The sequence below is a fragment of the Capra hircus genome, unplaced genomic scaffold, assembly GCF_001704415.2.
Source record: "Capra hircus breed San Clemente unplaced genomic scaffold, ASM170441v1, whole genome shotgun sequence".
Taxonomy (NCBI): Eukaryota; Metazoa; Chordata; class Mammalia; order Artiodactyla; family Bovidae; genus Capra; species Capra hircus.
This window is the reverse complement of record NW_017204678.1, coordinates 215-20,568: the sequence shown is the minus strand read 5'-3', so window position 1 is coordinate 20,568 and position 20,354 is coordinate 215. Positions and strand designations below refer to the sequence as shown.

The window sequence follows — 20,354 nt, the reverse complement described above, 5'->3', positions numbered from 1 at the left end:
ATTGGCTCCACCAAAGCCCAATCTGTCACCAGAGAACAATGTCCCTTCTGCCCTTGTAGCCAGCAGGACATGTGGGAAATCAAAAGCTTGTACATAGACATTAGTGCATGGATCTTAGTCATCATACTCAGCAAACACTTGCCTAAAATATCTGGTGCCAAACAATTCTTAAAATAAAAATGTACATGCTTCATTGATTAAGTGTTTACATGCTTCTGTTGTATTCACTATTGTTCAGCAGCTCATCTAACATTACTTGAAGTTGATGAAAACCTTCCCTTAGCTCCTTAAGGCCTTAGTTTTGAGCTTAGAAATAATGAAAAGGGCTCAACATAATTTTTCAGCAGCAAAATAGGGGACAGTCACTAATCAGTACCTTAGGAAAAACCTTTTATTATTTTCAAAATACTTTTGAGTGCCTGCTTAGTTTTTTTTTTCCTAATAAATCGATTTATATATAACCCTCATTTGTGAATTCGTGTGCTGCACTGGAGTACTCAGAGACCAGGTGGTAAAGCTACATTCCTTACCTTTTTAATTCTTGGCATGCTGGAAAATCTCAACCTTCTCCCAATGCTCCTCTCATATTCTGCTCCTTATCTTCTTCCAACAAATTGGGTGGGTATGCTAGTGGGAGTGTGAGGTTGATAAAAACATAACACTTGAGTAGCAGATAAAAATAAAGAGCACTGTTTAACAAAAGAGGAAAGTACGATGGAAGAGAATATACAGGAGAAGTGGGAATAAAAAGAAAACTGGACAATAATGGTAAAAAAAACTGAAGGATAATATTGGAAGAAGGGCACCAGAGAGTGATCGCTCTTATTAATCTCAATACCTCCAACTTCTCCAAGCCACCTCAACAGTCTGTTTCATGGCAACAGGCCAGTTCTGTGCAATGTTTCTGGTCTTTAATGGATTCCTTGGGCCATTTTCCATTCCTCGCTTGTTCATTGCCCACATTTTGCAGATGTGCAAGTGTGAGGCTGAATATTTTAGTTTTCTACTGCTGCTCTAATAAATTACCCTAAATTTATGGGCTTAAGCAACACTTAAGCAACTTATCACCTTCTGTAAGTTAGAAGTCTGATATGGGTCTCAGGGGGCTGAAATGAAGATATCAGCAGCTCCTTTAGGAAGACTTTGAAAGTGAAAGTCGCTCAGTTCTGTCCAACTTTTTTGCGACTCCAAGGATTATATAACCCATGGGATTCTCTAGGCCAGAATACTGGAGTGGGTAGCCTTTTATGAAGACTTTAGGGGAGTGTTAATTTCCTTGCTCACTTTGCTCATTTTGGTTGTCGCTTGACTTCAAAATGGAATGGAAGGCCTTAGAGTAGTAAGCTTCCTGTTACTGAAATCATTCAAGCAGAGGCTTATAAAAGATGGTTTTGGAGGATGTTGGTACTGGGTTTGAAGCTGAACCTTATGATTTCTAAGGTCCCTTCCAACTAAAGAGTGCATGATCTAGGCGAAAAAACACTCTAGTACCAGTTTAAGTCTTAATTGGCTGTCCTGTGTATGGAAAAAAAAACAACTGATTTGCTTATATGGGTAGGACTTCCTATTGGGGAAATTGATATAGGTACTTTAATGCATTCACCTATTTCTCTTGTTATGTACCTGGTAGTGATAAGCAAGGGGATATAATAGTGAATAGAGATAGGATAGCATTCAGAATAATGTAGCTATATTCCAGAGATATGATACAGAATGATGAATCTATATTCCAGATTACTGTGGAGTCTATGCTATTGTGAATGAAAAAAATCAGTAATTAGAAAAACATAAAATATGGAACCTAATTTAAAAATAGCAGTGTAGATGATGTAGAAAATTACACTCAATCGAGTACTGATGACAAAATAGAGAACAAATCATTTAATTTTTATTACAAATTTCCAATTTATAACCAAAACATACAACCACTACATTTAAAATCAGTTTGTACAATCATAGTTAAAGTGCTAAGTAAAAACATTTACAAAAACTTGACATCAGTCTATTGTAAACAAAATAAATCTATAAGAACAGAGTGTTCGAAGCACATCAGCTAATGTGAAAGAACAGTTCATGCTCTAATCAAGTACACTTGCCTTCTATATAGCTCAACAATGGTAAATTCTCTACTCGTTTGGAAATTAATGATCAATTTTAAACACATAAAAAAGAAACATGAAGAACTAATGCCACAAAATACAAATCTTCATCAGCACAATTTCCAACCAGATGCTTATATGATAAAACAAGATCAAAACTTTAGATCAATTTTAGGATCACCTCCATCAGCGTAATTCAGATTAGGGTCTAAAAACTAAACTGCTAAGTGCCAGCAGTTCAAAAACAATAGATTTCAAACATAATGAAAAAGGAGTATCTCTTCTACCTTTATATTTCTTGAAAAAGGGAGAAGGTGGTGGTCATTTCTCATAACAGTGAAATGAGTAAAGATTAAAAAAAAAAAAGAAGAATGGAGAACGCCCACCTGTAAATTTAGTATGAGGGAGCAGAGCTGGAAGACAGGCAGGGCAGACTGAGCCTGAAATAGACAGCCTTTGAACAATGTGGGTGAAGGATATCTAAGATGTTCCGGACACAGTTTTTGAACTGAAAAGCATGAGATCAGTAAGGCCCCTACTTCTTATGACCCTTAAGAAGAAATGACTGGCTCCCTTCCTCAAGGTCACTGAAAACACACAGCACTTTCAGTCATCGCATGGGCTCTTCAAAAGAGGAACAGATTCCCAACTTAAGTCACCTAAGTGAAATCTCTTGTCTCAAAATAGTTTCATCAACACGGATTGAACTATTTCCACTTTTGTTTTAAAGCTAAATATTTATTCTACTAATTGATAGTCATCTGTGCTAACAACAATGTATTTGTTTTTTAAAAACAGGTGAAAGGGCTATAGTCACGAACACTTTATTCCAAACCAAGACCCCTAGGTTAATTTTGGAGAGCATTAGGTCAGCTCTTGTTGGCTATCTGCTACCCTTATTATTCATAATATTATATATATGAGGAGATATAGTCTGACTTTGGAATAACCCAATACACAACCTTTCAAAACACAGTTCTATTTAAAATTGGGGATTTCCTATGTAGGAACTTCATACTCATACGTTTTAATTCTTACAACTTGAAACGCACGTATAAAGAAAATCTTTAAAATGGCATGTTTAGGCAAATTTGTAGGCTACATAACATAATATTATTTTAGAAAGCATACTAAGAAGACAAAATTCTATAGCTGGCAAAATTGAGTCCATATTAGATATTTGCAGGGGGTAGTTATTTTGCCTTCAAATGATATTTACAGATTAATCCTTTGATATATGACAATATCTCAGTGAATGAAAGCTGAAAAACTATACACAGATTTAATGAAAAACTTACGTACCTTAAGCATTCCCAAAAGATATTTGCTTCAATTACTGAAGTCATTTTGATTAAACACCTTTGAAAACTGGGCAATTTAACAGCAAAACAAAGCAGAATTTTCTTGATAGGCCTCTGGTTATCTGTAGTTTGAATCCTCATAAAGCCGCTGGTAGGTCGGTTTAAAGAGTTGGATTGGGAAGTTGAAATAGCTCTTCTAAAAGATCTTTTGTTTGGTTTTTTCTTGAATATGTATTATGAAACTGCTAACATTTGATCAACAAAACCAATAACTTCACATAGCTCAGAATAATATTACCTAGCTATGGCCATGTAATATGAATCTCCTTGGGCTGATTCTCAAAAACAAAAAACCATCTACTCAAGAGCTTTCTGCTGAGATGACCATGATAACTTAACATATACAATAATGTACAACACTAAGAAAATAAAAGACAAAACAAAAAAAGGGCCTCAAAAAAAATTTCACATTAAATAAATGTGAGCTTCAGGTATCATATATTACAGAAAGCGGAATAACTATTAACTATGATAAACTGTAGACATATATAAATAATCCCAATTCGCTATCTGATTAAAATACAGCAAAGTTGAGATTTTGTTAAAAAGTTTAAATGAAAAGAAACAGCTTCCATAGCTCTTTCAAATAAAAATAAGACAATTTAACAGCTTTTAAGTGACAAACAAACTTTTCTTTTTGGGAATGGGAGAAAGTGACTATGGATGGTGTAGTTCTCTTTATCATGCCAAAAAAAATGTTCAAACTGCAGTCACTCCTTCACACAGTAATATGTTTAAACTTCAGTGAAAAATAAAACTTAAAAAAATAGAGTCCAGAATTTGAAAATAAAAGCAGAAAAGTTGTTTGAAATTGGTATTAAAGATTTGTGGAAGAAAAAGATTTGTGAAATGGGATCATTCTAGAGGCATTAACTTTTTTAAAAAGATGAAAGATAAAGAATTCAGATTTATTATGATAATTCACAGCTAAGGTAGAAATAGCACTTGATGACAAGAGAACTTCCAAACTAATGTTTTCAAATTGGACAGTCCTTTTCATGATTAAAAAAATAATTTTAAGTTCACATATTAAGAAACTGCAACACTTTCAAGCACATGTTCACCTCAGCTCAATGTAAAGAACTACTGCATTGGTCTTGTCTCGGAAACACAGAATTATTTCATATTAAACCTTTCTGCCAACAAGAGTAGTTCAAAGAAAAATTATCTGAGGCAGGGCTAAGGGAGAGATGGAAGATATTTATAAACTTAATTTTCAAAACTGAGCAGGGGTCAGTTAGAAAAACAGAAAAATGGTGGATGGATAAATATAAATTAAACCACCCTAGGATTATCTGTTTTACCTTATATAACCCATTATCAAAACCCAGAAAATACTCAATGAAATGTTTAGACGTCAGACTCAAGGTTTAACAAATGTAACAGCAAAACACACAGAGTCAGAGAACTGAAAAGAAAGTTGTGGTGGTTGTTCTTAACAGGCGGTTAATATAACACTGTAATAAAGCAATGTGTGAATGAGACGCTGGGCATCTAATTGAACTTTTGGATGTCAGGAGAGCTGCCTGATCCAGTGAACTGACCAAAGACAAGGAATCAAGCACAGCCAAACAAATTACATCAGAAACCAGTGCAACTTCCTGTATCCATTTCCATTATTCTCTACCCACTAGACACCAAACCCAGTACCTAGATTGTAAATCTACAGATCAGGGGTTCAAGAGATTGATAGGAGTTAATGAAGACAATTAGAACAAAGACTGATCTTTAAGCGTAACAGGAACCTCAATGGCCTGGTTCTGAGAGAACGTAATTATCAATAAATCTACAAGAGAACTCTGTTGAGAGATGGAAGTAATAGAATCTCTACATTTTATTACAAAAGGAGGCTTCACAGAAAAATCTTCTGCTGAGCTTGAAAAACAAAACAAACAAACCACATTTATCTCCAAAGATATTTTAAAGCAGGACATTCACTTGCTCGTGGCAATCTGGCAACTGTAGTTACACAAAGAATCTAAGAATTCAGCTTACAGGTAATTACTGAACAGACAAATTTCAATCCAGTCCTCAATTCTTTTTGTATTTTATAATTATTTTAATGCCAGCAAAACCTAATAGCTTTTTAATTTATATGGGCCATATAACTGTTACATGCTTTGTTTACTAATTTTACCTTAATACATTTTGTTTAAAAGTTTAGCCTAAGTTGCTATGCTCATATTTAAAAGAACAAAGACCACAAAATTTTAGATGTTATTTTTTTCTGTACATCAGTTTTAAGGTACTTATATTGGTTCCTTAGGAGATTTTTCCCTTGGGAGAAAAAAAGGTCATGTTGATTATTTGTAACCTTTTTTTTTTACTTTTACAATCTGTAATATAATTTTCCTCCTTTAAAATTACCTAAAGTCAAGAATTGAAAACAAAATCAGCAACATATCTGAATCCTATCAATTTAAGTGCAATTTGCATTAACGTTGCAGGCTGATCTAGTAAATGGAGTTCATGGGAGGAATAACAAGAATAAGATAATGATTATAAAATAACCAAGGGGTAACCAAACCAGAGACAGGTGGAATCTGAGACACGACCTGGTCTAATCCCCTTTTTCTTTCACTTACAGATGGTTAAACTGAGGTCCCAAGAGATAAAATTGCAAAGTTGCACAGCTCATTGAAAACAGAGGCAACACTACAAATCAGCCCTCTGATACAAAGTTCAGTCAGATTTAAAAATTAACATAATGTATTTTTACTAAGCATTCAAAAAATCTGCCAATTTAGAAAAAAGAAACTATTAAGCTCTAAAGTTCTTTCTCTTATGTCAAAAGCATGTCAACACAATTAAAGCAATAATTTTAAGTTAGCAATACAAACAAGCTGACTTATATAACAAAAATCCCAGGGCTATTATAAAAATATAGCTCATCCTACTGCAGGAAATATGATAAAAAGCTTGAAAAATCTCACTGTCTTATAAAAATTAATGTTGTTAATGAACAGTAATTATGAAAATAATGAAACACTGAATTTTCAAGGTCTGAATTACTCTAAGGTAATACTTGCTTCTCTTGATCAGGGAAAACTGCTGACAGTGGCCAATGAAATGATAAAAAAAAACCACACCAGTGAAAATGTCCAAGAAAGGACATAACAGATTTCCTGAGAAGAGTGATTATTAAAAAAAAAATTCTGAACGAAACCATTCTTCAATACATTTAAGTAGATTCAACTACTCTCTTTTATAGGAGGTAATGTTGTACTGGCATGTGGTTTGAAAGTGAATTTAAGTGAATATTTACTTTCTTTTATCTTTATGGCAACAAAAATGTTACTTTCTAATTAGAGTTCACAGAATAAGAAATATGCTATTAATTTACTGTATTAAATCTTTACAAATCAACCAAATAGGAATGTCTACAAAGATGGCTGGTTTTGGATAAACCTTAATATTCTCTTTCCCAGGAGACTTTGCATCTTGAGAGAAATTATTATAATCCTATCAATTTGGCTATTAGGAAGTATAGAATTTAAATCAGGAAAAAATCCAGGAGAGTAATTACAATAAGATGGTAGGTAAAAGTTACTTAGTTTTCCCATTCCTTTTTCAAAAATCATATAATTGGGGCAAAACAGAATTGAAGTGAAGTAAAATATGAAGAGATGTCAACATAATTTTTTCATAAAAAACATAAAAATGACACAAGAATAATGTATAAAATCATTCAGCTACTAAGAAACATACCTGAATTAAACATAAACACCTTCCCTTAGTTATAAAAAGGCATAAAAGTAGTTTAAAAGAATCCTGAGTTCCTTTGTACATCTAAGTTCTATAAAAATGCCCTTTTGTGTGTTTATGTGTGGAAGAGTGGAGAAATCCTTACTTTATGCAGGTTAAAAAATTATATATACAAATATAATAGTATCATTTAAATTTTAAATTTGTTACAGTTATCACTAATAATAAAGAATTGTTCCTAATTGGAAGTAATGAGGCACATGAAAGACCTCAAAGGAAAAAGAGTAACAAGGGTCTACACTTCTCTTTATATCTTTCTTGCCAAACTAATGTAGTTATATCGTTCCATATCAAAGGAGACATATAATGGATATCCCCAAATTTCTGTTGAAAGTGACCTATAAATTCAACCATATAAATTTTCAGAGCATATTCTGTATAACATATAATAAAGGGCCAATACAATCTAAGGGCATAGTCATTCTGATTGCTGATTTAAAGACTGTGTCAAATGAATTCTAGCCTAACTGCCTATTCTGTTTTTATTGCTCAATACCACAATGCTTGCTTTCTGTAACTCCCAAATTCTAACAAAAACAAATACTATCAGTGTTTTTTTAAAGAGCATTATAATTCTTGTTAGCTCATTTGATCCTCATAATGTCCTGTAAAGCAGGTTTCAGAGCCCCAAATTACCTTATCCTCATTTTACATCAAAGAAATTGAGACAAAGAGAAATTAAATGACCTGTTCAGTTTACATCATTATTATGGGTCTTTTGAATTCCAAGCCCAGGGCAATTTTCATTCAGTTCAGTTCAGTCGCTCAGTCGTGTCCGACTCTTTGCGACCCCATGAATCACAGCACGCCAGGCCTCCCTGTCCATCACCAACTCCCAGAGTTCACTCAGACTCACGTCCATCAAGTCAGTGATGCCATCCAGCCATCTCATCCTCTGTCGTCCCCTTCTCCTCCTGCCCCCAATCCCTCCCAGCATCAGAGTCTTTTCCAATGAGTCAACTCTTCGCATGAGGTGGCCAAAGTACTGGAGTTTCAGCTTTAGCATCATTCCTTCCAAAGAAATCCCAGGACTGATCTCCTTCAGAATGGACTGGTTGGATCTCCTTGCAGTCCGTGGGACTCTCAAGAGTCTTCTCCAACAGCACAGTTCAACAGCATCAATTCTTCAGTGCTCAGCTTTCTTCACAGTCCAACTCTCACACCCATACATGACCACTGGAAAAACCATAGCCTTGACTAGACGGACCTTAGACAGCAAAGTAATATCTCTGCTTTTGAATATGCTATCTAGGTTGGTCACAACTTTTCTTCCAAGGAGTAAGCGTCTTTTAATTTCATGGCTGCAGTCACTATCTGCAGTGATTTTGGAGCCCCCCAAAATAAAGTCTGACACTGTTTCCCCATCTATTTCCCATGAAGTGATGGGACTGGATGCCATGATCTTAATTTTCTGAATGCTGAGCTTTAAGCCAACTTTTTCACTCTCCTCATTCACTTTCATCAAGAGGTGCTGACGACGGAATGAAACACCAACAATGCAGAGTGGTTTGAATCTTTGTATTTTAACACTTGCTTCTTACAGCTGCTTTATTTTATATCCCTTGCACAACAACCTACAGGGCAAGTTGCCAAGCACTATGATTCAGAAACTATACAGTGCGCAGGCGCAGGGTGAGATAACCTTTACCTTGACTTATTTACTGCAGCTAAGACTTTGTTTTGGGGAACTTCCTTATCAACTTAGAATCCGTTTTGTCCCTGGGTCTGTTCCTTTTGAGGAATCAGAGAAACATCCTTGTGTGCAGTTCTTTTCCCATGGGAACAAACAGGATTCTTAGCTGAACATCTCATTTGCAAGAATGTTCAGCCCTGGTTGAGAGTCTCGTTTGCAAGCACTTCTCAACCTTCCCTATACCTTGTTCCCTACAAAGAGGCTTTTTAGTTCCTCTTCACTTTCTGCCATAAGGGTGGTGTCATCTCCATCTCTGAGGTTATTGATATGTCTCCCAGCTTGTGTTTCTTACACTAGACTATATTAGTCATCCAAGTATGATAATATATAAGTATACCTTTGGCATGTCAAAAGCAATATAAATATCATCATAGTGAAAATTTGGTATGTTAACATTTTTTAAGCTCCAGCCAATGATCCACTATTTTATCAAAAAATTTTAAGTACTTCCATTTATTTCATGGGGATATAGTCTATACCAATAAAGTTACAACTTCAGCTATTTCCAGCTATTATCACAAAGAAATTAATGAGGTAGGTTAAAATGTAGTTAATTTTACTCATTTGAAGAGATTCTTAGAATTTTCTTAAATCTGCTCTAAGAAACAGTTTAGAACATCATCATTAATAAAAGTTCACTTGAATATTAATTCATCCAACTAGTATACAAAGATCTAATTTCACATAAAACCAACAAGAATCTACTTACTTCTAAAAACTGTTCACCTTTTAAATTAATATAAAGTGTTGGTGTAAATTTGTATATACATTTAATTAAAATAGTAATATGTGCTGTTACTCTAGGAGGAATAAACTTTATCTGGTGCAGTTCATCGATTATTACTCGCCACATATTATTCTGGAAAAGCAGAGACTCATTTCACTTAGCTTAAATTTAGACTCTTCAAATTTCTTTGAACTGAGACTATCACTACTAAAGTGAGTTTCATAACACTCATGCATTTAAATATTTTTTGAAAACCTACCATGCCCTCTTCTAGTTGCTGAGTTATTAACTGTTCTTTGAAATTAATTATTGTTTCAAGCTTAGTATTGCTTTGAATTGTTTGCTTTAATCACTGAAAAAATTCAATACAACATTGCTGAAATCAGAGTACTTTTCGAAAACTTTTTGGCTATATGTTAACATTTTAGAGAGAACTATTATTTTCTCAGTTGTCAATTGAACAAATAAAATACCAAACATTATCATCTGCCAATCACAACACAAATTAAACAAACATATGGTAAGAAAGCTGTCCGGACTTGTTCAAGTTGGTTTAAGCTAACTGAGACTTGAAATTGTTGTTTTAATATAGTTCTTCAATTGTCTCTTTAAAGAAAAAAGTTTTAATTCAGAGCACTAGTTTGATAACTAACACACCCAAACTAAATCCTGTTATTTAAAACAACAGATTAACAATATTAAGTAAATTCTGTGAAGCAAAACTAAGACAGTGAAAGCAACTGAAAGGCCAATAAAGCATTTACAAATATATCAATAGTTTAAAAGAGAAGATACAAATGAATATTTAAAAATCAGGAAGCACAGGGTTAAGATTTTCATATTGATGTTCACTTAACTGTCTATGGATGTGAGAGTTGGACTGTGAAGAAAGCTGAGCACTGAAGAATTAATGCTTTTGAACTGTGGCGTTGGAGAAGACTCTTGAGAGTCCCTTGGACTGCAAGGAGATCCAACCAGTCCATCCTAAAGGAGATCAGTCCTGGGTGTTCATCGGAAGGACTGATGCTGAAGCTGAAACTCCAATACTTTGGCCACCTCATGCAAAGAGTTGACTCATTGGAAAAGACCCTAATGCTTGGAAGGATTGGGGGCAGGAGGAGAAGGGGACAACAGAGGATGAGATGGCTGGATGGCATCACCGACTCAATGGACATGAGTTTGAGTAAACTCTGGGAGTTGGTGATGGACAGGTAGGCCTGGTGTGCTGTGATTCATGGGGTCGCTGAGTCGAACATGACTGACCGACTAAACTGAACTGAACTAACTGTCTATACTTGGCCCACAAAGAAACCAATTAACATTTTGGCAATTGATGATATAATGCAGATGGCAATGAATGACAGCATCTTTGAGCTCAAACTGGTACCTTCTATGTTAACTTAGTTTTGTGTTTGAATTTTTGTTTTGGTCTTTCATGCTGTTCTCAGGAGAAATTCTCAGACAAAAGCCTCATGAATTACTGATTTATTTTTAAATGAGTTGTTACCAATTTGATCTTCAGAGTAAAAGTCTACTGTCAGATGTGAGGGAACTCCAGTTTCAAGGAGAAAGACAATGAGGATGGAGGAAAAAGTAAAGCATTTGAGCCAAATGTTCAAATATCTTATGAGGAATTAATAATAAATATTAAGAAATATGTACTTTGAAAGAAGAAAACATGACAGGCAAACAAATTATTATCAGAAAACTGACTTCTGTGCCTGATGAAAGCTTTTCCAACACCAAATTTCTGGGTACATTTTGTTTTAAAGAAGGAGAGAAAAAAGTCCACGTGAATTCAAACACATGTCAAAGATTGTACTATGGTAGCCCTCAAACAAATATCTTAAGTCCTCAATAATCTTAATCCCTTCTAGTTCATAACACTGAAGTTTTCAAAGAGCTTTCAGCTTTTATATGATTTTTCATCTGATACCTATTGACAACTTTGTGAGGTAGGTATTTATTTTCAATCTTCATTCAAAAACAAGGGAACTGAGGTTCAGATAAATTAACTTGTAAAAGGTCAAAAACTAGCAAAGCCAGACCTCTCTGGAGTTTAGAATATTTTTTAAAGTCTGATTCTTGGATGTCTGCATAAGAATCACCTATGATATTAATATTTTTATGATGATAGATTTTTAAAGTCCTACCGTCACCTTTGACTTACTGAGTATGAATTTTTAGAAGTGGGGTCCAGAATTCCAGTTGTAGATCAATCAGGTAACGGATATAAAAGCCTAACATTGTGTCCGGCTAGGTTTTCGTGATATGATATGATGCCATCACACTGTCAGCAGGGGCAAGTTAGTTTCAAACAGCCTGCAGTCAGGCCTGCAGCAGATTAGAATCACTGGGGAAGCTTTGTATAAAACTACCAGTCCTCATCTCAATGAGGGAAGGTGTCAGGCATCCGAGGTTCCCCAAGTGATTCTTACCTGTAGTCAGGGTTGAGGATGTCTTGCTTAAATACGCTTGTCTACATAACACATCCAGCATTTTCCAGAATTTTTCTTTCCCTTCCGATCATTATCATGCCTAATAAAGTTTACAATTTTTATTATAAGTTATTTAAATATTACAAGACAAAATGTCAAAGGTTTTTGAGTTTATATTTTTAAAGTTAAAAGATACTTCACAGCAGGACTAATCATGCTTCATTAAGCTACAATGAATTGGATTATATATATATTTCAGCTGTAAACAAGAATCTAAATGACCCAGAATGACCCAGAATCTAAAGATATGGGTGTGGGGCAAAAGCTATAGCTTATTGGCTACTGGGCAATGCAAGTGCAAACAAGTCCACTGATAGGAGGGGCCTGGATACCAACATCTGGCAGCTTTGGCAAGATTAGATCTCACTGCAAAAAACACAATAACAGATACAGAGGAAACACTCTGCTGTTTTGTAACTATGGTTACTACAGAAAGGCTTACAGTGTGTGATGCTTATCTTATTACATGCTTCCATAGAACATATCTGAACATGAAGTTCTCTACAAATCAATACTACTAAATGGGAAAAAAATGGCTAAAAGTAAACATTTTCTGTCATGCTATGGATAAGTTATCAATATAAAAACACAGTCAGTAAAAGTAATATTTAACTAAGGTAATAAAAACAGCACAATTACTGAGAAAAAAAATGCCCATCTCTGCTTTCACTCTGTTGCTAATCCTACTCCTGTATTTCTCTGGATAAAGACTATTTTGACAGAATTTCAAAAGAGTCTCAGTAGACTAATCAGATTCTTCAGTTGATTTTATATTCTATTAGCTAAAACACCCTTGCTGATTTATCAAATTCTCCTACGTTTTAAAAACAGTTCTTTTTCACTTAGCGGAAAGAAAACTACAAAGTCCTACTATTCATCTGAGAAATAAACCTTGCATAGAAAATTTCTTTAATTCTAAAAATTTGTTTTATTAACAGAACTAACTACCAGAATGTTACCTCACAACTAGTTGATATTATATGAAAGTTCACTATAAAGCAGTCATCATACATTAAGGATTTTTCCAAATATAAAACAAGTGTGTTTATAAAAATGCTTACCAGACAAATAATTATTTCTTCATAACCTAGAAATAAGAGTTATTTATGTGATCATATCATTCTTAGCATTTTGGATGCCTTGAGGTTCCAAGTTTGATGCAATATAAAAAGCAAAAATTCACTTCTCAACGGACACAATCTGCACCTGACTGAAAGCATCATAACTGAGTTATAGCAATCAGTCATGCAAAGGCAAAGAATAAAATCTTCTTTTTAAACAGCACAAATTCACCTTAGGACAATTTGAGCACTGGTTCCATCTTCTTCAATAACCTGATTCATGCTGGTACCATGTGTGATGTGAGTCATAGGATTATTACTGAGATCTCTGATGCTGCTATGTTGTTAACTGTTCACTGAGCTGATGGGAACTACTGTGCCTGGAGTGATCTGTAAGTCGTGACATGCTGCCATGAGGTAGTCTCTCCTCCATTCCTCTGTAACTGCAGGGAGTGTACCTAATGTAGGAGGTAACAGAACACACTAGAAAATAATACTAAAATTTTTCATGAAAATAGCACTGATTTACAAAATAATTTCATGATTTACACTGTTGAATTTGTTTTGCCAAACAAAACGGAGAAAAGAAAATCTACTATTTAGGCTCAGAATTAAGAGGTGCCTTGCAACCAGACAGAAGTTGAAGTTAAGCAGAGCCAACTGATCTAGAACTATGCTAAGTAAGGATACTTTTCTCATTCAAATAAGTTTTGGGTTGTGAGGTGGGTCCCAGGAGAGGAAGAATAAGAACAGAAGAAATATGGCATTGTCCCAGGCAATCTAGAAGAATGGTGATAGTCATGGTGCAGCAAACTCCAATTGCACTACAACCCTGGATTGTAGAGTGGAAAAGGGAGCGCATGAAATAAGAGGAGAAATTAATGGAACATTAAAAAAGTGAGGGAGTTGGCAAGCAATGATGATGCTAAGTGTGAACAGCTTCCTTCCAGACAGCCCAGTTAATAGCTCAATTAACTACCTGTAAAGCAAATTCTCGGCCTCATCCCTTTCCCAAGATGCAGCTTTTGAGTGCGTCAACTGGGTTCCATTGCTCATCGCAGGCTGTCCTCTCCATCATTCTATTTATCTTGAAAGGCAGCAGTGGGACCTGTTAAAATTTTCTTTTGTTGCGATTCTGACTCACTGAGTCCCCATTAGAGCTAAAAAAACTCATAGTCATGTACACTATATGTGTGTGCATGCTAAGTCGCTCAGTCATGTCCACCTCTTTGTGTGACCCTATGGACTGTAGCCCTCCAGGCTGCTCTGTCCATGGGATTCTCTAAGCAAGAGTACTGAAGTGTGTTGCCATGCCCTTCTCCAGTGGATCTCCTTGACCCAGGGACTGAACCTGTATTTCCTGTGGCTCCTGCATTGCAGGTGGATTGTTAACCACTGAACCACCAGGAAAGCCCCCCATATAACTAAACACAGTTTTTGTAAAAAGTATTTAATTTAGAATAACAACAATCAAAGAAAACAACCAAATATAATTAATACATTAAATTTTTAGTAGTATTTCTAAAAATAAGAAGGAGGTAGCAGGTTTTTCCTTTTTTAAAGTCATCAAAAGAACTAGTCATTAACAGCTGAAGACCTACTGGCTGTCAGAAAATACCAATTTACCATTTCCTCAGTTAATGACTATAACAAATTTAATGACTCATTATGAATCATTTGTAAAATTTAAAGATTATAAAGACTGATTCACATACTACTGAGGTGATCCAGTCTTATATAGCAGTGCTTATCAAACAATGTTTCATTAGAGCACAAAGTTTAAAAATGAAGTCCTTTTAAAATGATAAAAGAAAGCATGTGTTTCTTCTCCTGTTTGAGTAAAGCAAAAAAGAAAATTTAAGAATGAAAACCTACCTTTAGAATATTTTTTAAATTCCTCCAAATTAATGGATAAAAGAGCATTTAATTTTTATTTATTAAAAGACTTCACATTCAGAACATAAAGGTTTTAAAATTTGATTTGTAAGTTTTGATGAAATAATTACAATGTTTCAAATTAAAATAATGAAAACAGAATAAGCATGTTATTCTAGTTAATAATTATTTTACATAATAATTTTGCCCTAAACTGAAAATTTTTCTAACTATGACTTGCTAGCTAATTCAGAGAACTTTCACCTCTTGATGACTTCATAAGTATCTAATTCAAGTAAATATGGCAAATGAAAAAAAGCAAAATATGATGATATCAAAGTAATTAAAAATATGAATTACATTTTCTAAAACTGAAAATCTAAATCTTTGAGTTTAATTTCGCGAATAAGACTCAAATACCTTTTCCATAGAAAAAACTGAGTTATGTCTATTTAACTGAAATATATGGTTATTCACAAAATTCTAGTATATGAACCACCTGCCATGGATAATTAGGACTCAACTACACAGTAAAATGTCACCCACTTACCAAACTAACCACTCATTCTCGAATTCACCCAGCTACTCATCCATTTCCTTTTCTATATCCTCTCAGCTAACTATATTTACCTAAGTCTATTTTATTTTACATAGCACTGGAGATCAGTAATTATCCATCAAGGAATCTGGACTACAGTGAGTACTGAGAAGCAGATATGTGTGCATATGTGTAATCTTACAGTCAAGATAACATGAGATGATGAGAAAAACCATGGCCAAAATATAGTGCTAACATGTAAACTTGAAAACTGACTGATGCAGAAAGAAATATCCATGAGATGGCATGCCCAAATTATTTCTAAAGTTGTTTGACAGATTTATTTGTTTCCTCCCTCGTGGCTCAGTGATAAAACATCTGCCTGCCAATGCAGAAGACATGGGTTCGATCCCCGGGTTGGGAAGATTCTCTGGAGAAGAAAATGGCAACCCATATCCAGTATTCTTGCCTGGAAAATCCCATAGACAGGAGCCTGGCAGGCTACAGTCCATGGGGTCGCAAATAGTCAAACACGACTTAGCAACTAAAGAACAACATAGTGCTAGATACTGTCAAGGGATATACAGATATCTGTCAGCAAGTTCACATTCTCCAGAAACTGCAAACTTAGCTGAGGAAAAAAAACTGTACTAATAGGTCACACTCAAAGAATGTTTAAAAAGCAGTTAATTAGCTGTCATGGTATGGGAATTAAGCAGGAGTTAAAGGATGAGTGTGATTTTAATTAAGCAGAGAGATAAGGTCATCACAGGAGGTCATACGTTATCCCCTAGTTTCCATGACACTAAACTTTCATAGAGACATTCATGTGTTTATAAGCATTTTCTCTGAATCACGTGCTAGGCTATTCTTACAGTATTGTTTTCATTACTGTATCTTGTTCTTCTCCTAGAAGGGGACGACAGAGGATGAGATGGTTGGATGGTATCACCAACTCGACAGACATGAGTTTGAGCAAGCTCTGGGAGTTGGTGACGGACAGGGAGGCCTGGCGTGCTGCAGTCCATGGGGTCACAAAGAGCTGGACACAACTGAGCAACTGAACTGATGATGACTGATGATCTTGTTCTTGGTATGTCCTTTTTTATTAAGCTTCAAGGAATTCCATCTCACAGCTTTTTAATTACCACTACCTTATATTAAAGATTATAAGCTCTCTTACCTAAACTTTAATTTCATTTAGATTACAGAAGCTAAAATTCTCCTACATTTAACTCCCTTCAGAAGTTCTCTGCTCAATATGAACTCATTACTTGTACTACCATCTGCTCACCCTACTTATCTCCTCTGAGACATTTTCAGAGGAGCCAATCTGCTCATTTGAAGTTCTCTAACACTGATCATCTCTAACACTCAGTTTTAATTATACACCAGCTTGAACTATTTTTAATTGGTTATATCCTACCTTTCCTGTAAGGTTCTATTCTGGAAAGTAGAAATTATACTTTAGCTTTCTTCTGTACATCTCTTAATACACAGAATGCCACATGCATAAGGGTTGTAGTATAACTGTTCATTCCTTATTGAAAAGGATGAGGCTAATAATGTCAAATATCAAATACTGCTGAAAGTCAGTTCATGGAGCCATGCTAGGCCATCACATCAGTCATGCCCAATTCTTTGTGACCCCATGGCAGGCTCCACTGTCCATGGGATTCTCCAGGCAAGAATGGGTTGCCATTTCCTCCTCGAGGGAATCTTCTCAATCGAGGGATCAACTCATGTCTCTTACATCTCCTGCACTGGCAGGTGCGTTCTTTACCACTAGCGCCAGCTGGAGCTGGCAGTTCACAGAGGCAGGTATTCTGAAAGATTCTCTGGTTTCCTCTCTATGTATGAGTGTTTTAAGTAAAGAGCTCTAATTTTACTCTAGAAACTTCCCAACTGGCTTACTTACAACCTCCTCTCCTATGCTGTTGTCAAAGTGATCTTCCTAAAACACAAATCTCATTTTTTCACCCCAATGCTCAAAGTCTTTTAATGGTTTCTCATTGCTCTAGGGGAAAAAACCCTGAACTCCTCAGCATGCTTCATCTCCTACGGTGGCCCTGGTACCTAAATGCCTTTTTGTCCTCCTTGCCTCTGCATGTGCTGTGTCCTTGTCTTGAGATTTCCAACTGCCTCCTCTGTACTCTAGTCAAATTAAGGTGTTACCTTGTTTGTGAACGAGACCTTCCACAGTGACTTAGAAGGATTTCTTTTCTGGAATCCCAAAGTACATTATGTACGATTTTATCACACCTACTACTCTTTTGTCTTCCATCTCTGTGTTCCTAGCATCTAGAAGAGTGCTTTTCACTTAGGAGTGCTGAATGAAAGGAAAAGGCAGGAAAGGGAAAGGATCTTTGATAGTTTAAAAACAGGTCGTTGGTTATGTTAGAAGTGGGGTAAGAAGGTGAAAAAGACCATAAATACAAAGAATGCAGGATGGAATTGGTAGAAAGGAAATATTCAAAATATTTCAAAAATCTTGCAAGGAAAATAAAAAAAAATGGATACCAGAAAGAAAACATGTCAAAGTTAGAAAACATGTAAACAATGGATACAAGATAGAAAGCATGTCAAAGGCTGCTCCTTTTCAAAACCTAGAGTAGCTGACCAAGTTAGAAGGCAAAAGAAAGCAAGTGGAGAGGACAAACAAGAAGGAAAGATTCTAAGCATTCCAACATTCTAAAAAAGCGAGTACATCTAGGAATCATATCCTACATGACAAAGACAGGGAAGACTGAAAGAAAGGCTGGAATGAGCCTGGAAGGATACAGGACAGCCACGGAAACACAGAATAGAGAATTTCAGCATCTTAATTTTAATTCTTTCAGTTTCTCAAGCTTAGAAATCTTAAAAAAATTTTTTTGTTTTGGCACATTCCTTCTCTCCAACTGCTTTTAATCCATCACCAACTCCTATCATTTCATTTCTTCTTTTTAAATACCTTTCAGATCAGCTATTACTCTCGGCAGTCACTGTTCTTTCATAAACTTCGATCATCTCTTAACTGAATTACTGCAGAGCTCCTATGAGGTTTCCAATTATAGTGTCTCTACCATCAAATATAACAAGAAAGCATATCCTGTCCACTCTCATTCTCTGTGAAGCTTTCTCCACCTCCTCCCCACCAGATTTAATCACCTCCTTGTCCATGCTACCAAACAGGGGTTGGCCAATTGCGGCCTACTGGTCAAATCGGGCCCCTTCCTATTTTTGTAAACAGTTTTACTAGAACACAGTCACTCCTATTTTGACTGCATACTGTCTATGGCTGCTTTCATGGTATTAACAGCAGAATGAATGGTGGCAACAAAGACCATGTGACCGTAAATAAGCCTAAAGTTATTTATTATGTTATTTCATTTGTAATACAATATTTATTATATTAGTTATGTTTCTCTTTATACAAAAATTTGACAACCTATGGACTATACAATTATATTTGCACTGTTCTGAGCAATTAGGTGTATTATCTCATTTATTTTTTACAACATTGCTAAGGGACAGATATTATTACTATTTCCATTTTACAGATAAGGAAACTGAGGTTTATTATTCTAGACCCCATGCTTTTAACTACAAAACAAGTAATGACTACTCTATTTTTCTCAAGCTTATTAAGAACAAAGATCATGCCTAAATCAGTTTTGTATTCCTAGAGACTCACACAATGTCTGACACAGTAGGTATTCCATAATTGTTTGTTAAGTTAATCTTACTAAAATAACCACTTTTACTCTGCCTTCTCTCTGATGAGCAATGACTCCACATTGCTCGCTGTATCACGTCTAAACTCCTCTGGCTGGCATTAAATCTGACCATAATCTGGGACAACTGAACCTAGCAAAGTTCAAAAAGGTTAATAACGATCAACTTCTGTTTCAGAATTGGCTGCTCTTCCTTCAGACGCCATATGACTTTTACCCAGCACATGATATAAACTAAGCTGCCGATAAAACTCACCTGCCATCACAGGACCTTTGGAGGCTGCCGTAGTAGCTGCTCACTTTGCTGTGGACACTCCCTGCTTTGCTTCTCTGGCCACCCACCATGGCCAGCTGAGTTGAAGAAGCATGTGTGGATGTCCCTTGAGTGGAAGTTCCTCTTGATTTCCTTATGATAGGACTATTTGTATCCCTCAGGTTCCTGGAGTACCTGTCGGCTCTCGTTCACTATCATAGATAACAAAATACTAAGTGTAAGATAACAACCCTACAGACCAAAAACAATACTTTGACAGACTGATGTTATTCTTCAAAAAAAAAAGCTCTCCAAACAATGTCTTTATAGGAATATGGTAACACTGTGGACAGAAGAGAGACTAAAACAAAAATCGGTGTCAATCTGTCCCCTAAACTGGTATGATGGAAAGAGGTTTGTATTAGAATAAGGAACTCAGGATTTTAGTTCCAACTCTATCAATAAATATGTGACCTTAGATAAGTCATTATCCCCTTTAATTTTCCTCATCCATAAATGAAAGCATACAATTTTATCATTTTTAAAAAGCCCCTTTCGGCTAAAGAAATTAATCATTCTTGAAGACACTGAAATATTGCAAAGGTACTACTACAAAGTCAAAATATTATTTTCTTGCATGGTTTATAGAAGTAGTGGAGGTCTCATCATGGCATAGACTCATTTTTTAATTTGTAAGAGCAGTTCATTTAGGTTACAAGTTGATTTTATGACAGAAGCTGTATCTAGTGCTTGAATAAACATGACCTA

The 20,354-nt window shown here is 35.4% G+C and overlaps 1 long non-coding RNA gene across 1 annotated transcript; it reads right to left on the bottom strand.

The window, feature by feature from the left end:
* Positions 1-12,238: 12,238 nt before the first annotated feature.
* Positions 12,239-19,829, bottom strand: LOC108635110. Its single transcript, XR_001917752.1, has 2 exons — positions 19,590-19,829; positions 12,239-13,662 (listed from the first exon to the last, which is right to left on the bottom strand). It is a non-coding gene; the product is annotated as an uncharacterized LOC108635110 (long non-coding RNA).
* Between the last annotated feature and the right edge of the window lie 525 nt (positions 19,830-20,354).